The sequence below is a fragment of the Lontra canadensis genome, unplaced genomic scaffold (genome assembly GCF_010015895.1).
Source record: "Lontra canadensis isolate GAN:19392208 unplaced genomic scaffold, GSC_riverotter_1.0 scaffold6, whole genome shotgun sequence".
NCBI lineage: Eukaryota > Metazoa > Chordata > Mammalia > Carnivora > Mustelidae > Lontra > Lontra canadensis.
The window spans coordinates 34,381,315-34,401,097 of record NW_022631000.1 but is presented as its reverse complement, the minus strand read 5'-3'; the positions used below and the strand labels follow the sequence as shown (position 1 = coordinate 34,401,097).

Here is a 19,783-nt window from a genome sequence, read left to right as displayed (position 1 = left end):
ATGCAGAACAGGTATTTATCAGTCCTGGTAGCAAATGTAGATTAATTAGTCTGAGGTCGCACTGCAACATCAGAGTTGGAATTACATCCAGGACATGTGGGGGCCAAAGTGGGTGTTCTTTCCACTCTACTGAGCTGCTTTCCAAGGAAAACTTTATTTTCAAGTAAAGGTAAACAAGCAAAAGGTAAATCTCTCTCCAAACACCATCAATAAGAAAGAGTAGTACTGTTTTTCATCTGAAGATATCCTGGCCCACTTTGGATGGTTCTTGAGGTCCATTTCATGAATAGATGCATTCACTGAGATTTCAGGGGCAAGGGAACAGTTCCCTATCCAGAAACCCCCCTCTGAGGGTTGCCACATACAATACAGGATACCCAGTTAAAACTGAATTTCAGACAAACAACAGATAAATTTTTTATATGTGTATGCCCGCAGTTTGCATGGACATGAGAAATTATTTGTGAGTTATCTGAGGTCCACATGGAACTGGGAAATAATGTTTTTATTTGCGAAATTTGGCAACCTTACCCAGCCCCCATCCCACCTTTTTCATGATACCTGCACTTTCTAGAGCCTTTAGTTTCACAACCAGAGTTTGGATGTAGTTGAAAAAACCCAAGCAGACACGCAACCTGTAAAGCAGCTTGAATGAGAGCGCTGGGGGTTCAGGGTGCAGAAAGGGACCTTGTAGGGAAATTTTGTCACCTAAAATTCTATCTTGTTCCATTTTTGTGTTAAAAGATCTTCAAATCTCAGAAGCATTGGGGAGAGGAGGTCTCCCAGGTTTGTAAATGAATTACAACAGAATTCCCTTGCATTTCCAGTTTATCTGTCCATGGCACTAGAGGCTGGGGTGGGGTGGGGGGGGGGTTATACCCTCTCAAGTCCCCTCTCAAGTTTTCATGATGCTGTTGCTACAGCCATTTCCATTTGGCAATTTGTTAAGGGGAATAAAGCATCTCCTCAATATTTCCAGGTACTAAAATAGCACTAGCTACAATTTTTGAATTATCAATTTTTTTTGAGTGGGTAGGATCACTTGTTCATGTTCTCTAGACACAACTTCTTTTATAAACAAATACTCTGTAATGGTAGTCAAATAACTCGATCTCACTTACTGGGGAGGGGATTGTTAAAGGTCCTTAATCATTCATGCAAAGGACTTTTATGAACGACAGAAATCTGTTGAAATTTTTCCATTTCAATCAAACTGTCCAGGTAGTAGATTAGCCACAGTGACACAATTGACTTTCTCCTTCCTTTGAGGTTTCCTGCAACACTTCAGGGAACAGATCTTTTTCCTTCTGCTCGCTATATGTTTATTCTCAATAGCTAAATAATAATAATATTCATGGGAGTTATGTGGTTTAAATTGAAATGCAATGAGACTTTAAAAGGAGACACACACAACCCATATATTGCACGAGAGGTTACCATGAGCAAAACAGTTTCTTATTTGAATGTTATTAAGACAAAATTAAGATGCAGAGATATTGGATTCCCCTTCCAGTTGGGAAAGGATTCCAAATTATAGCTCTGAATACAGGCTTAGGTGGCAATACAGCAGTTTTTGCTGTGAGCTCGAGTGTTACTCCTGTTAATTTAAGGAAGGAGATGCTGGCAACCCTCAGTTCCTGATGTGGACGTTTGCCCCGGATGACCTCAGGAGCTCATGGCTGCTGAAAGCTGGGTGCACCTTCAGTGTTCCTGCCATCCCACGGGGGCCATCATGCCGGACTTTCTCAACCTCACAACCTCCAGAGTCGAAATTCTCTTTTCTCTTATTCTTTAATGCACGTTTACTGACCACCTACTGGGCACCAGCCTCTTGTAGGTACTAGGGATACAGCAGTGACCTTGAAGAGGCCTGCAGTGACCTTCCTGTTAAGGGGTATACATTTCGGTGGAGGAGACAACAAATCAGCGACTACATGCACAACTGAAGTTTCTCCCTACATCATCCACTAGTATCATCCTCCTGCCCTTTCCCCTTCTGCTCATTCAAAGGTCACTCTCTTTTCACCTTGTCATTTGTGCTAAACACAATAGGGGACAAGGAGAGAACACAGAGCCTCCAGAGAGAAACCGTAGACTATAAATGTTGGCCACGGTCCATCTCTGGTATTCGGAAGACCGTCCCATTGCATGCATTGTACTCATACTCTGATGTGTGTCCATCAGTGCTAATGCTTTTTATCAACTCTTGGGAGGGCCAACAATGTCTACTTTCTTTCATTAAGAAAGACTTTTATGCCTTTCTTATATACATATGACTTTTATGTCAGAGGGTCAAGTATAGAACAACAACAACAACAAAAATTAAGTGTTCACTAGAGAGAAAGGCTGCAGAGAGAAGGCCTTTCCCTGGACTCCCAGAGCTACTAACCAGTGAGCCCACCTGCCAGGCCATCTGTGTGTTCACTCCTGATGCTTTCCTCAACCTGCACAATCTAATTTCTGCAATTTTCCAAAGCTTGTTGGCCTGGGTGATGTCTGGTCTGTATCCATTTGGATGAAAGGAGATTGCGAACTCTTGGAGGCGGGGACCCTGTCTATTTTCATTCAATTTAGAAAGGGCAAAGCTGGGGCTAAAGGCCTGGCAAGATAATGAGCAATCAGGAGTAGAAATTCAAGATGAAAAGGCTCAGGCCCTTCCTGACAAAATGGTTTGATTGGCCCCAGTCCAAGGCCCTGCCAAATCGCCGCAGACAGAAGGGCACCGTGCACAGCCCAGCGGGAGCCCGGGCTCAAAGGAAAATGAAGAGAGAATATGTGGATATGAAAGAACACAGTCACTGTGATTACAACGGTGAAAAATGCAGGAGCACGAGAAAGAGAGCATCAGAGGCGTACAAAGCTCCTAGGAGTGCTGCCCCGGCAAGGGAGAATCTGAGGAGAGGAAAAAGGCTTCCTCACATTCCTAACAGTTTCCAGGGCTGAGGGAAGTCCAGCGGCCACTTTGTCTCCTTAGGTCAGGAGGAGAAGGAGGAGGAGTCCCTTGCCCTCATTTGTCTCCTCTTCTCCTCTGCATAGAGCAGAGGAACTCAGGCGGTTGACTCTATGTGCCGGGCCCCTCACACACGTTCTGTCTTTAAGCATCTCGACCCCTTTATGATACAGGTAGCCCTGTTATCACCACCTTCATTTTTCCCAGTTTATACCTGGGAAACCCACAGGCTCAGCGAACTGACTGCGGTCACAGTGTCAGTGATGGGTAGAGGCGGGATTTGAACCCAAGCCTTTTCAGTCCAAAGTCCTGCTTTTAACTCGTATTACCTAGCCTGGATTGGGGGTCAGCTTCCTTTCTGTCTTGGAAACAAAAACACTAGAAAAAAACCCAAGCTTCGTCTTCCTTTGCCCAGCTCAGGTCTAGGCCCTCAAGTAAATATGTGATGCTTCATTTCTGGAGAAGACCCTGTATCCTCGACAGCAATGGACTGCGTTGGGTATTTAGCTCTGACCGATCCCTTTCCTGCCATCCTACCCTGCTCCCTCGCCTTGAGGTCTTTTCTTCACACCCTTCCCTGACAATGTGTGTAAAGGTATTTTTAATGAAATAGATCTCTGAATCCTGCCTCTTTCCCCATTCAGATGACTAGGTCTGCCTGTGTCGCAGCTCTAACCCACACAGAGGCATTCTGTTTCTGGGATGAGGGCACCTGCTCCGGATTAATTCCCAATATTCATTGTCAGGAGCTGAGGATCATTTGATATTCACCAAAGGACCCGGTTTCCTGCTCAGCTGAGGCCTGAGGGGAGAATTCCTGACATGAAAAATGGACTGAGCTTAACTGGCACTAAGCACTGTACCCCAGTGTTCAAACACACCTCATTTATCACACCCACATCTCAATTGCTCGGAGCGGGTAGAGGACCGGGCTGGTTTGGACTCTTAACTGTACGATTCAGCCTGAAGCCAGATGAGAGGAGCAGAATGCCTCAGACTGGGGGCGCTGGGCTCACTGTGCCATGCTCCCCTGCCGTCTCTCTCGGAGTCACAAGAAGCCAGCGGGTAGTGACTCAAGGGCTTTGAATGCTAAATACTGTGTGGAACAGAGAGAGAAGGAGAAGTATTCAAGTGTCAAATATGGAAGCAAAGAGCACCTAAGCTACTGCACCATATTTGTAGTCTGTCACTTCCATTAGCCGCTGGAGTGGAAACGGAATGGTGGAGTCTTGCCTTCGAGCATTCTGGTCTTCAGTCTTGGAGCGCATGGGTTAACATGGAGATGCTATGCCATTCTCGGTAGTCACCTCGAAACCATCCCTCACTCAAAGAAATACAACTGCTGAAGTGTAGAATTCCCAGCTGTCTTAACATCTATTCCTGCATTAATATACTCTATCAGCTTTAACTGAAATATTTGTAAATGACTGTGATAAAATACTAAATGCATGCATTTATGATTAATAGTGCCATTGGTTTGGGCTGGACGTATAGTCAGAAAAGGAAAAAAAAAATGGACAGATAAGTAACCACTCAAGTACTAAAGCCTTCTGGGTTGAATTTGGTAAAGCATAGCCACTTGCCAGATGAGAGCATTTGGATACGATTTTCCAAGAATTACGTATGTTTACCTCATGCACAGTAGTGTTATTAATTTTAAATGTGATCTGGGGTTACATTAATCATTTTTTCTGAGACAATGTAATGGTTTCTCTAGTTAATGTAATTAATTTAACATCAGGCATCCAGGCGTTCACACTGGAGTGCCAATTACACAAATTCATTTTCAATGCAGCTCAGGAGGCAAGAGCCTGAGTCTCTGCTCACAAGGCCAGAAAATTGGCTTCCACTGACCACAGTGGAGACCATCGTGAGAACTGAGCTGGGCTTCTTGGGGTGGACTGCTTCCAGAACTGGTCTTTAATTTCTGGTGAATTGACCAACAGAGGACCCTCCTATAAATAAGCCATTAAATTTTGTGCACGAGAGTAAACCAAGCAGAAGCCAGTAGATGTATCATTAAAAGTAATGATTCAGAGAATAAATTGCTCCCCTCTTTCATTCAATAATAATAGAATTATGCCAACAGAAACAATAATGGGACTTGTCACAGACTGAGTATTAGTTCTGTGCCCCGCATTGTTACAAGCATGTTACACATATTAACGCAAACCTTATACCAACCAATGCAGAAAATACTGTTCTAAAGAAGCTCCAATTTTTCAGATGAGGAAACTGAGCTACAGAGAGAGGTTAATTAAGGTCATATAACTAGGAAGGATTAAAACCCAGGCCATTTGTCTCCAGCAACCTAGTTCTTACAGTCAATGCCTCACTGCCTCAAGAAGAACAGGAATATAAAGGTTTAATATGTAATCATATATATGACTGAGTTAACAAGAACACAGGGTAAATGTCAAGGTTTCCCTTTGCATTTAACTGTTCCTTTGTCCTCTTTCCTATCTGCATAGTTGCTTTTGTTTACGACAGTAATTGTATGTCAATTTAGAAAATTTAGACAGCATGGGGAGCACAACAAATATGGAAAATCACCCATAATCCCATCATGATACACTTTCCCATTTTTAGTAAGTAAATAGGTAAGTGGATAGATATGTGTATAAGATATAGACCTAGGTGTACATGTAGATAGGGATACAGATGTAAATAAGGTTCTATAAGAACAGTATCTTTGTCTATTTTATGTACTGTGGTATGTCAAGTTTCTAGAACAATGCTTGGCACAGAGTGGGGGTTCTATAACATTTGTAGAATGAATATAAATAATTCACTTCCTTATTCCTAAAATACACACTGAGAACCTCCTCTGTGCTAGCCACTTCTCTGGACAGTAGGGGCTGGAGCAGTGATCAACAGAGATCCCAGCCCCATAGAGGGTAGTAGGGAGCAGCTAACAATAAACAAGGAAATAAATTACAAAGATGCTTGTGTGTGTGTGTGTGTGTGTGTGTGTGTGTGTGTGTGTGTATGTTTCTATCCACATATATACCCACATATGTACATCAAGTTTATCAAAAAATAAACTTAATAAAGATAAATAAAGGAGGGAGAGGGGTCGGGCAGGGTTGAGGTCGCAATATGAAGTAGGAAGTTAGCAAAGACCTCACAGAGAAGGGGCCATTTGAGAAGAGATGTGATACTGGTCAAGAGGTGGTCATGTGGACGGTGGGAGAGGGAGAGCAGAAGATGCAAAGGTGTTAGGGCAGGATTGGGCTTGGTCTGTTGGAAGAACAACCAGGAAGGAGGCTGATGTGGCAGAAGCAGAGCCAGCAGAGGTGGGAAGAATGATGAGAGCCAGGAATTACTGGGGAGTTGGGGATGTCATCTCATGGAGTCAAAACCAACACCATCGCAAGGGTTGGTTGGGGAGTCACTGGAGGGTTCTGCACAGAGCAGTGGAGCAGGATAGAAGAGCAGAGGCAAGAATGATTCTAAAGTTTTGGCTTTTATGACTGGGAAGGATGGAGATGAGGAATTAATTGAGATGAGGGGATACTGGAGGACAGGCAGATTGGGTGGGAGTAGGAGGACATCAGGAGTTCGGTTCTGGGTATATAAAATCTGAGGTCCAAGTAAGAGACATCAGATGGCTAGTTGCATATACAAATCTAGAGTCTGAGGGAGATTTTTGGGCTGAATACAATGATGTAAATATCTAATTACAAAATTTAGATTATTTTATGAATACTATGGTAATCTATTTTCATATAACACCAGATTATGAACATTCTCTGCTGTAGTTAGATAAAGTTATACGTATTTAAAACGAATTCAATCGAATACTTAAGAACAGCCCCAGAAAACCACATTTATTATCTTGTTTAACCCTCCACACAAACACCACAGTGTAGATACTTTGATGCTCACTTACAGATGAGTAAAATGAGGCTTGAACAGTGTAAAATGACTTGCTCAAGGTCACCACCAACATGTGGGAGAACAGGATACAAATTTGGATTTTCTAGGGCTTTTTCTAACACATGACGTTTCCCTCTAAGGTGACATTCCTATTTTCACTTTTCTCAAACTATGACAAATCTATAGAAAGTTTACTGCAGTTAAATATCCGTTAAGTGTCTCAGGATGTCGGTCAAAAATAGAATCTATAATGACACATTACGTATTGCATAAGATGGTGATGTGCAGCTTCTCTCTAATCTGATCATTTGCAGATGGCATAAATTCACATAATGATGTGTGCACACCACGGTGATCATTTCCTCACTGTTACATAAGCAGATCGCTCATTGCTCTCCTGGTGCCCTTGCTCATTTTCGTCCTCTTGGATCCTGGCTGAGGGTCACTGACCTTTCTAATCCAGAGGCAATAAAAGAGTCCACTGATCTGAGCTGATGATCTAGAAACAAATCACTGCTTATTCACCGGGCTTCACCTCCTGAAATTTCTTAAAACACCAATGGCAATGTGTTATGGGAGAAGATGGACAAGGTGCAAGGTCATTACAAATTCTCCCAGAGTCTCCCAGTCTCCCAAGCTTGGCTTCTGATGTCCCTTCTGAGCCATAGTCAGAGGCTCATGATACCATAGGATGCTGAGAGGTGAAACTGGGCGAAATAAAAGGAAGACGCCATGAGTTCATACAGAAAAGGAGATGGGAGACCACTGGCAGAGTTTGAATTTTTCTGCCATGTAGGGGTTTGCATTCATTTTTCAACAGAATGATTCAAATGACCCAATTTTGAGAAAGGAGTTCTGAAGGTAATATACACTCCTCTTTAAAGTGGGCCTGGCACGGTGTTGTTGCCAGGCACATTCATAGGAAACAAGCCCAAGATTCATTTATTTCAAAATAAGTACTCCCCCCTTCCCCCACCAAATCATGTAAGGCATTTTCTCTTTTGAGTACTGTAGGATATTCTGCCTTTAAAATATATTTTTTGCATAGTGATTAAATAGTTCTTTGTTGATAAGCTTTATGAGTTCATAGTCTAAAACAACAGTGATAAGTTCCACTGTTTCTTGAGGACTTTATATCCACCAGATGCCCAGAGAAGTGTTTTAGAAACAAACTCCTTTCATCCTCATCCAGTGTTTCAATGAAGGGGAACAGAGCCATCTTTTCTGAGGTCACACAAGTGGCTGGAAGCATAACCCAAAGCCCAACTCAGGCTCTCTCTTAAACAAACAAACAAACAAAAAGTGGGAAAAAGCTGAGGAAAACTGAGTGTCATCATTTCCACAGGTGTACGCAGTGTTTTCTAATTTGCTTGAAAACCTAGGCTTTTCAAAGTTTCTCCCAAAGAAATTCTAGAGATCCAAGTTGTTCCAAGTTAGTGTATGGTGTCTGGGAGGTAACATGAGGCAGAGGAATGGAAGGGCATGGAAGGAAGTGAGAACACGGTGAATGGGGCTTCAGCTTCCTCTGAGCGCCCCCTCTGGTTTCTTCCTCTGGTTTTTCTGTTGTCCTTCTTCTAGAAGAAACCAGAAGACACTTCCCTCTTTTCCTACCTCTTTCCCAGAGAAGAAGTGGAAGTTTTATCACCCTGGACAGCTGTTGATAGAGGGACAGAAAAGACCAACCAAAATTATGTCACGACCTTAGGGATGTTTTTGTTTTTGTTGGTGGTGGTTTAAGTGAAGGCATGATGTGGAATAATCAAGAAAAAAGTTCATTTGGACCTAATTTTGCCAAAAATTCTAATTCTTTTGAATAAATCTATCTAGGACTTTTGGGGAAGATGGCAGAGTAGGAGGACCCTATCTCTTCCCACAGATACACTACCTAACACCTATATCAGTGTAAGTAACCCAGAAAATGACCTGAAGACTTGCAGAACAGATTCTCCATGGCTAAATATAGAGACAAGGCCATGTTGAAGAGGGTAAGAAGGGTAGCGAGGAGGTCAGGAGCTAAATGGAACTGTGGGACTGTCCATGAGATGGAGGGACACTGTAGGCTCAGAGAAGGGAGAGAAATGGACCTTCACACCAGAAAACCCAGGCAAAGGGAATCTGCATGGGGAATATGAATCCCGACAACATCTGACTTTCAAAACCAAAGGGACAGAATTTTTGAGTTCTTACAATCAGAAGGACCTCACACCTGCAACTTTAAAAATCAGCTGGCTCAGCTCTAGAAAAGCTGAAAGGGTGAGAGGACACTGAGTCCCTGCCCTCAAAGAGACACCAAAACAAACAGCCTGGAGAGACAGCATAGAAGCTGCAGTTTGAAAACCACCTGAGGTATATGGGAAGGAGATTTATTTACTAATCTCACAGTGTGTACTAGAACTGCGGGGTCAATGGGAGACTTTTCCAGAAACAAAGAAGTTGGTGGCCCCTGTTCCTCTGCCCCCCCCAGCCTAGACATCTACACAGATACCTGTGGAAACCAGCACAAGGCCAGCACTCACCTTATTTGCTAACAGTGTTCCCTAACCGCATGTTCTCCTGTGGACATGCCCTCTCTAGCCTGGCCTCCACTCCCACAGGTAACCTGTGCAAACCTGGCTAACACTGCCACTGCCCTCCCCCATATCTTCTTACAAATATGCCCTGTCTGATATGCCCCTGGCTGGAGCTCATCCAAAGCTGTACCAGGAGTCTGGCAGTGTGCAAGTAGTCCCAACAAGGTCCAGCATCAATCCAAAGTGACTCCTGCCCTGTGGAGAGGGAAAGATAACACACACACTAGTCTGACTACAGCCCAGCAGTAGGCTATGGATAGACATCTGGTCTGACTGCAGTCTCCACCCACCAACAAAATCTTCTCAGGGGACAACACAGGGACAGCACCCTGTGGTTCAGTGCTACCACATCTCTGGAAAACACCTGGTCTGATTCAACTCAAGACCAAGGCCGCCCCAGATTAGCCTATTAACAACACAGGAACTAAGCCCTGCCTACAACAGGCAAATAGAGCCAATGCATACAACTGGACTAAAGGCAAACATGGCTTAGCCACAGCAGTAGGGAGCATGCAGTGCACATAGGAGACACTTGTGAAGCACTGGGTTCTGGTAAACAGAAGAAATTTCACTACAGGGCACTACAGGGCCCTTTCTTTATAAAGCCTCTACTTTCAAGAGCTGGAGACATAGCTGACTTTCCTAACAAATAGAAACAGACACTGAGAGTTAGACAAAATGAGGAGACAGAGGGCTATGTCCCAAATGAAAGAACAGGACAAAATCACAGCCAGAGAGCTAAATGAAACAGAGATAAGCAATATGCCTGAGAAAGAACTTAAAGTAATGGTCATAATGATACCCACTGGATTTGAGAAAAGAGTGGAGGACCTCACTGAGAAGGTTAACAGAGACACAGAATACATAAAAAAAGAACCAATTACAGATGAAGAGCTCAATACCTGAAATTTAAAAAAATACAAGAGGAAATAAACAGTAGACTAGAGAAAGCAGAAGAATGGATCAGAGACCTGGAGGACAGAGTAATGGAAAGCAATCAAGCTAAATGGGAGAGAGAAAAAAAACAATACATAATGAAAATAGACCTAGGGAACTCAGTGTCAGCATAATAACGGTCACATTATAAGGATCCCAAAAGAAGAAGAGAGAGAAAAGTGGGCCAAATATTTATTTGAAGAAATAATAGCTGACAAATTCCTGAATCTAGGGAACAGAATTCAGATCCAAGAGGCACAGAGAACCCCTGACAAAATCAACTCACGGACGCCCACACCAAAATACATAGTAAGTGATTAAAGTGGTAAAAAGTAGTAATAAAGAGAGAACCTTAAAAGTAACAAGAGAAAATAAAAGTTATATACAAGGGAAACCCCATAAGGCTATCAGCAGATTTTTCAGCAGAAAGTCTGCAGGCTTGAAGAAAGTGCATGATACATTCAAAGTGCTGAATGGGAAAAATCTGCAGCCAAGGGTACTTTATTCAGCAAGGCTATCTTTCGGAATAGAGGAAGAGATAAAGAGATTCCCAGACAAGCAAGTTTGAAGGAACTCATTACTGCTAAAGTAGGAAGCATAAAGGCAGTAAAATTAAGTATGTTTATAAAAATCAGTCAAGGGATTCACAAAATAAAAGGATATACAGTATGATACCAGATACCTAAAACATTGGAGAAGGGGAGAGGAATAAAGAATGAACTCAAACTTAAGCAACCATCAAGGTGATATAGACTGTTTTATGCAGATGATGTTATAGAAAAAACCTAGTGGTAACCACAAATCAAAAACCGGTAATAGATATGCAAAATATACAGAGCGAGGAACTCAAATATAACACTAAAGAAAGCCAGCAAACCATGAGAGAAGAGAGCAAGAGAAGAAAGGAACAGAGAAGAGCTACAAAAACAACCATAAAGCAAGTAACAAAATGGCAATAAATACATACTTATCAATAATTACTTTGAATGTAAATGGACTAAATGCTTCATTCAAAACACATAGGGTGATGGAATATATAAAAAAGAAAGATTCATCTATATGCTGCCTATAAGAGACTCATTTCAGAACTAGGGACACAAGCAGACTGAAAGTGGAGGGATGAGAAAGAATTTATCATGGAAATTAAAAAAATTAAAAAAAAACCCAAGTATTTTCAAATACTTATATTTGAAAAACTAGACCTTAAGACAAAGATTGTAACAAAAGATGAAGACAGACACTGTAAAATCATAAATGGAACATTCCAACAAAAAGATACAACAATTATAAGTATTTACGTACCCAACGTGGGAGCATCCAAATACATAAAGCAGCTATTAACAGACATGAAGGAAATAATAGATAGTAATACAACAATAATAGGGTCTTTCATACCCCACTTACATTAATGGACAGATCATCCAAACAGAAAATCAACAAGGAAAAAGTGGCTTTCAATGATACATCGGTGTATTAAAAACATTCCATCCTAAAAAGCAGAATACACATTTTTTTTCAAGTGCACATGAAACATTCTCTAGAAGGTATCACACATTAAGCCACAAAACAAATCTCAAAAATCCAAAAAGATTTAAGTCATCTTTTCCAACCATAACACATGAAACTAGAAATCAACCACAAGAAAAAATCTGGAAAGAACACAGATACATGGAGGTGAAATAACATATTATTAAACAATGAATGGGTCAACCAAGAAATCGAAGAGGAAATCAAAAGATACATGAAATAAATGAAAATGAAAGCACAAGGGTCCAAAATCTTTGGATTTTGGATTCCAAGAGGGAAGTTTATGGCAGTACAGGCCTACCTCAAGAAGCAAGAAAAATCTCAAACCACCTAAACTTACACCTAAAGGAGCTAGAAAAAGAAGAACAAAGAAAACCGAAGACCAGCAGGAGAAAGTAAATAATAAAGATTAAAGCAAAACAAATGGGGTGCCTGGGTGGCTCAGTCATTAAATGTCTGCCTTCAGCTCAGGTCATGATCCTGGTCCTGGGATCAAGTCCTGTATCAGGCTCTCTGTTCAGCAGGGAGTCTGCTTCTTCCTCTCCCACTCCCCTTGCTTGTATTCCCTCTCAGTCTCTCCCTGCCAAATAAATGAATAATTTTTTTTTAAAGCAAAACAAATGATACAGAAACCAAAAAACAATAGAACTGACCAATGAAATCAGGAGCTGGTTCTTTGAAACCTTTAGCTGGATTGATTAACTTTTAGCTGGATTCGTTAAAAGAGAGAGAAAGAGAGAAGACACAAATAGACAAAATCAGAAAAAGGAGAAATAACAACTGACACTACAGAAACACAAAGGATTCTAGAAAAATATTATGAAAAATCATAATTGGACAACCTAAAAAAATGGATAAATTCCTAGAAACATAGAACCTCCTAAAATTGAATTAGGAAGAAATAGAAAATTTGAACAGTCAGATCATCAGCGAAAAAAGTTGAATCAATAACCAAAAAATTTCTAATAAACCCAAGTTCAGGACCAGATGGCTTCACAGGTCAATTCTACCAAACATCTAAATAAGAATTAATACCTCATCTTCTCAAACTATTCCAAAAAATTGAAGAGAAAGGAAATTTCCCAAATTAATTCGATGAAACCAGCATTTCCTTGATCCAAAACCAGATAAAGACAACCAAAAAAGGAGAACTACAGACCAATATATCTGATGAACATAGATGCAAAAATCTGCAAATATTAGCAAACTGAATTCAACAATATGTTAAAAAAATCATTCACCATGATCAAGGGGCATTTGTTCCTGGGAAGCGAGGGTGGTTCAATATTTGCAAATCAACGGATGTAACACATCACATAAACAAGATAAAAACCATAGGATCATTTCAATAGCTGCAGAAAAAGCATTCAACAAAATACAACTCCCGTTCACAATAAAAAGAAAAAAACCCTCAACAAAGTAAGTTTAGAGGGAACATACTTCAAAATGTTAAAGGCCATATATAAAAGACCCACAAGTAGCATTATACTCAATGATGAAAAACTGAGAGCTTTTCCCCTAAGATCAGGAACAGATAAGAATCTCTATTCTACCTGGGTGCCTGGGTGACTCAGTCAGTTGAGCATCCATCTCTTGGTTTCAGATCAGGTCACAGTTGTGGGATCAGGCCCCACCCCTGGCTCTGGGCTCAGTGTGGAGTCTGCTTCAGATTCTTTCTACATCTCCCTCTCTCACTCACTCACTCACTCTCTCACTCTCTTAAATTAGTAAAATCTTAAAAAAAAAAAAAAAAAAAAAGGAAGGTCTACTCTCACCACTTTTATTGAAGATAGTACTGGAAGTCCTAGCCACAGCAATATGACAAGCAAAAAGGGCATCCAAATTGATAAGTAAAAACTGTCACTATTTACAGATTATATGATACCATATATAGAAAACCCTAAAGACTCCACCAAAAAACTACTAGAACTGATAAATGCTTTTAGTAAGATCACAGGATATAAAATCAATATATAGAAATCCACTGGATTCCCAACCCCTAATAATGAAGTCGCAGAAAGAGAAATTAAGAAAATAATTCTATTTACAATTGCACCAAAGATAATAAAACACTTTAGCATAAATTTAATCAAGCAGGTGAAATTCCTGTACTCTGAAAACTTCAGAACACTGATGAAAGAAATTAAAAATGATATAAACAAATGGAAAGATACTCCAGGGTCATGGATTGGAAGAACAAATATCATTAAAATGTCCATACCACCCAAAGCAATCTATAGGTTTAATGCAATCCCTATCTAAGTACCAACACATTTTTCACAGAACTGGAACAAATAATTTTATTATTTATATGGAACCACAAAAGATCCTGAATAGTCAAAGCAGTCTTGATTCATTGAACAAAACTGGAGGTATTACAAACCCAAATTTCAAGATATGCCACAGAATTGTAGTATACACATAGATCGATGGAACACAATAGAGTGCTCAGAAATGAACCCATGATAATGTGGTCAATTCATCTTCAGCAAAACAGGAAAGAATATGCAATGGGAAAAAGACAGTTTCTTCAACAAATGATCCTGGGAAAACTGGACGGCAAAACAATCAAACTGGACCACTTCATCATATCACACATACTAATAAACGCAAACTGGCAAGGACCTAAATATGAGACCTGAAACCATAAAACCCCTAGGAAAGAACACGGACAGTAACTTCCCTGCTATTGGTTGTAGCAACATTTTTCTAAATATGTCTCCTGAGGCAAGGGAAACAATAACAAAAATAAACTATTGGGACCAGATCAAAATAAAAAGCTTCTGCACAGCAAAGGAAACAATCAACAGAACTAAAAGACAACCTACTGAATGGAAGAAAATGTTTACAAATGACATATCTGATAAAAGGTCAGTATCCAAATCATACAGAGTTTATACAACCAAAAACCAAACAATGCATAACACAAGACATGAACAGGCATTTCTCCAAAGAGAACATCCAGATGGCCAACAGACACATGAAAAGATGCTCAACATCACTCATCATCAAGGAAATGCAAATCAAAACCACAATGGGATACAACCACACACCTGGCAGAATGGCTAGAATCAACAATACAAGAAACAACAAGCGTTGGCAAGAATGTGGAGAAAAAGGAGCTGTTAGTTGGAATGCAAACTGGGGCAGCTACTGTAGAAAATTTTGAAGTTCCTCAAAAAATTACCATATCATCCGGTAATTCCACTACTAGTTATTTACCCAAAGAACATGAAAACACTAATTTGAAAAGATATATGTACCCCTATGTTTATGGAAACATTATTTACAACAGTCAAAAGATGAGGGCAATCCAAGTGTCCATCAATAGATAAATGGATTAAGAAGAGGTGGTATACAGGGGCGCCTGGGTGGCTCAGTGGGTTAAGCCCCTGCCTTCAGCTCAGGTCATGGTCTCAGGGTCCTGGGATTGAGCCCCACATTGGGGCTCTCTGCTCAGCAGAGATCCTGCTTCCCCATCACTCTCTGCCTGCCTCTCTGCCTACTTGTGATCTCTCTCTCTGTCAAATAAATAAATAAAATCTTAAAGAAGAAGAAGAAGAAGAAGAAGAAGAAGAAGAAGAAGAAGAAGAAGAAGAAGTGGTATATATACACAATGAAATATTATTCAGCCATAAAAAGGAATGGAATCTTGCCATTTGCAATGTCATGGATGGATCTAGAGGGTATGAGGCTAAGCGAAATTAGCCAGAAAAACATAAATACCATATGATTTCACTCATATGTGAAATTTAAGAAACAAAACAAATGAACGAAATAAAATGGACAAACTGAAAAACACACTCTTAACTACAGAGAACAAACTGGTGGTTACCAGAGGGGAGTTGGGCTGGGGGATGAGTGAACTAGGTGAAGGGGATTAAGGATATACTTATCATAATGAGCACTGAATAATGTATATAACTGTTGAATCACTACATTATATACCTGAAACTAGTATAAAACTGTATGTTAACTATATTGGGATTAAAAGACTAATTTCACAAATCCCTAATGTCCTTCATTAAAAAAGATACTATGAGGATAACAAACATCAAACAAGTAGAGATTATGTGGCAAGGTAAGAAAATGATAAAATCCTTCTGTAGTGAGATTTATGGTGGCTCAAAGGATAAAAAGTTTTATTATTCTAAGCCTGTTCCATATCATATGATAGCTACTAGACACATGTGGCTATTGTTCACTTGAAATGTAGCTAGCAACTAAGAAACTGAATTTTTAATATCAATTTTAATTAATTTAAATTTTAAAATTCATACTCACTTCAGCTATCTTAAGTATATCTGGAACAACTTGGAAATGTGAACAAACTTTTTCAAATGAAATTTTATTAAAGTTAAATACAGGCTAAGGATTTCTGATAAAAATTTAACATCCAAATTCAGTGTTTTATTTTGTTTTTTTAAAGTAGGCTCCATGCCCAACATGGGACTTGAAGTCACAACCCAAGATTGAGAGTCATGTGTTCTACTGACAGCACCAACCAGGCACCCCCTAATACCTACCAGATTTTGAAGATTAAGTATGAAAAAATAACATAAAGTACCTCATTAATAATTTTTATATTCATTATATATCAAAATAGTATTATGGATAGAGTGGATTAAACAAAATATATTATTAAAATGAGTATCACCCACTTTTTTCATTTTTCTAACATGGTCCTAGAAAAATTTCAATTACACATGTAGTTTCATTATATTTCTATTGAAGAATACTAGTCTAAAACTTCCTACAATTTATTAAAACATACCAAATGGCATTGTGAGAATCAAATAGGTTTTGATGATTTTTTAAGAAGCCATATGAATGAGAAAATAGTAAAAATCTTGTACTACGCAAATGCAAGTTCACTAGGTTTGTGAAACATTGCACTGACATGCAGAAAACAAGAAATGGAATTCTTAAGTTTCTCATAAAAACAATATTTCTCGCGATAGCTCAAATATTATGACCTTCTTTTCTATCTGTGTCTGCCGTCAAAGTTCCTACTCATTGAGGGATGAGCCTCTTCCCAGACCGGTCAAAGGCTTCACTGAGGTGACATGGATCTATTCAAGCCTGGTGACAGAATCCAGAGTCTTCAGAACAAGGGCGTGTGTGCACATGTGTGAGAGAAAGGGAGACAGACAGATGGATAGACAGACAGGGAGGTGTGAGTACATGTTCCTGAAACATTCCTCTTTCATGACTTCGGCCTTAGAGACTGTTTCTTCCACTTCACTGTCTCAAATAAAACACCCACCACATCACAACACACCAGAGGCATTATGCCAACTGAGTGGGCAGTTCAAGGAACTCCCTGGTGCTGTAACTTGGGAAGACAAAGCCAACGAGATAGAGGCATTCTTCCTGGAAGCTACATTTGAAACCACAGTCCTTCTCCTCTAACCTCCTGTGTCTATAGGATTTCATCATTGCTGGAAAATCCAGAGAAATGTGGGTCTTCGAACCCTTCTTTTTCAAGTTGGTAAAAGACACCTCTGCAGAAACCTGTGCACCACTGAGGGAAATTTACTTAGAGCCCTAATGTGTACTTTGTGGGGCTGGTGATGATCAATCCCCAAGTTCATTGCAGATTTGGCTTGTGCTGCATTTTGTTGTATTGTTTTCATAGAAGCTCAGAGAAAGGGAGCTCTGAGAGTTGCTTAATTTCTAAATTTGAAAAACAGGAGCCTCTTGGGTTTACAAAAGGCAGTGAGTAAAAATCAGAAAGCTTGGGTTTAATTAGTAGCATAATTGCTAGTATCACCTAGCCTCTCTGGGACTCTATTGTCCCATCGGCAATCTGGGCAGATGAATCATATTTGAAAAATGAAGGCAGAATTTGTTTTTTGTAGTCGCCACCTTAGCCTTACCTGATGCATTATGGGAATGGATTTTGCAGTGTGAAAAGTATTCCTGCTCATTTTCACGCCCTCTGTAAGTGATGTATTAAGACAGGTTTCTATGTTTTTCTCCAGTGAATTCTAACTTAGAATCACATTTTCTACAGTATGAAATTCCACGCAGTTGCAAATAACAAAATCATAATGTCTGAGGTTCTGAGGGTTCAAAATCAAATTCCCCAACGTGATCGTAGGTAAAGATCAAAAAACTTATGCGTTATATGGAATCCTCTTAAACTATATTTCGATCATAGAGACAAATTTACTCCTTGACCAAATTAGCAATAAAATCCTAAGCTTTGAGTCATAGAGGATTTTTATTTTGTTTTTGTACTAGAGGAAGTGCCACCAGCAATTTGCTGGAGTATTTCAATGAACAAGGACTTTTAAGGTAGTCAACATAGGCAGGGCTAACCATTTTACAAGAAGGCAAGTGGAGCACTGAGCACAAGTGAGGAAGCAGTCTAGGCAACATGAACATCTCCTTTATTTCAGTCACTGCCTGTGTGCTACCTTTCAGAGGGCTCTTGAGGGCCACTGCATTGTTGTTTATGAGACTGAGTTAGAATCTAAGGACGTGGGTCTCATTTCAATGCTGACAATGTGTATAAATTAAAATAGCAGATTCTTTGGTGATGTATTGTACATTGTCAAAAATATTTAGATATTTCCAATCTGCCTTCATTTCTTCAAAAATGATGACATGAGTGTGAATATACTCTCTTAAAAATCTTAAATTGCACTGCAGAATCCATTTGTATGATACATATTAATCTTTTAGACTGAAACATGAGTTGCTATAACTCAGGTCTAGCAGACACTGAAGTATTAATCGACTTCATCTCAAATGTGTTATCCCAAGGCAGCAAATTAGGGGTACCTTCAGACTTTCTCTCCTCCAACACCTTAAATGAATAATAACAGCTCGCAGGCTAGATTCTTGAATGGAATTCTCTCATTTGGATATTGTGTGTGAGCTATATTCTTAAAGTTGTGGGTTTTGCTGGTTGGAGGAAATCTGATCACAGACACAGCAAGTCAAGTAGGTGCATCCCAAGTTAGAATGCCTTAGTTTCTCTGGAAATAGATAGGGATGCAGATGGAGCTGAATATTGGCTCTTCAGCTGAATATACCCTACTTTACCTGACTGGAACTGGTCTTTTGGGGGGATGGGTGGGAGGATATGTTTAAGCAGGATTGATTAGGTTTTCTCAATTCTCCAGAAAACAGGAATTATGAACTACCTTTATTCCATCTTTGGGGCTTTATTCTAATGTTCCTTAAATTTCATCACCTCCCTTCCTAAGTGCATCTTTAGGAAAGGGTAACTGATGTGTTTGGGCTAGATGATTTGAGGCTGAAGTGTTTTAAAAGACGCAATGGTAGACAGCCTCTAGCATCCCCCAGTGATTTGTGCCTCCCAGCGTTCACACTCTGTGTCATCAATCTCCTCCCTTTGAGTATAGGCCAGACCAGAGACTGGTTCCTGAAAAACAGAATACAGTGAAGCGATAGCTTCTTTCTACCCTTTCTTGCTCCCTCACTCTGACGGAAGCCAGTCTCCGTGTCGTGAGCAGCTCTGCAGACAGGCCCATGTGGCAAGGAAATGAAGGAGGCCTCTGGCCAACAGCCAGCAAGCAGCCATCAAATGTTCAAGCCTGCCAAGAGTAACATGAGTGAGTCTGGAAGTGGAGCTTCCGCCAGCTGAGCCTCGAGCTGGCTAATGGCCAGACCTACACCTTGTCTGTCAGCTCCTAGATGCCCTGAGCCAAAGGACCTCCCTAAGCTTGTGCCTGGATTCCTGATCTCCAGAAGCTGTGAGATAATAAATGTGGTTTTAAGCCACCAAAGTTTGGAGTAATTTGTTACACAGCAATAGACAACTTAGGCAACCTACACACTTACCATGATAACATATTAACTTGAATGAGGCTGGGTCTGGGTCTGATTCACCCTTGTCTGATTGGAATGTAGCAGGAGCTCAATCAATGTTTGAGAAGAGAAAAAAAAG

General features: G+C 40.3%; 1 protein-coding gene across 3 annotated transcripts in view; it reads right to left on the bottom strand.

Moving 5' to 3' along the window:
• KCNAB1 (potassium voltage-gated channel subfamily A member regulatory beta subunit 1) overlaps positions 1–19,783 on the bottom strand; it is a 402,643-nt gene that overhangs the window by 173,088 nt on the left and 209,772 nt on the right. The gene's annotated exons all lie outside the window — the stretch shown is intronic.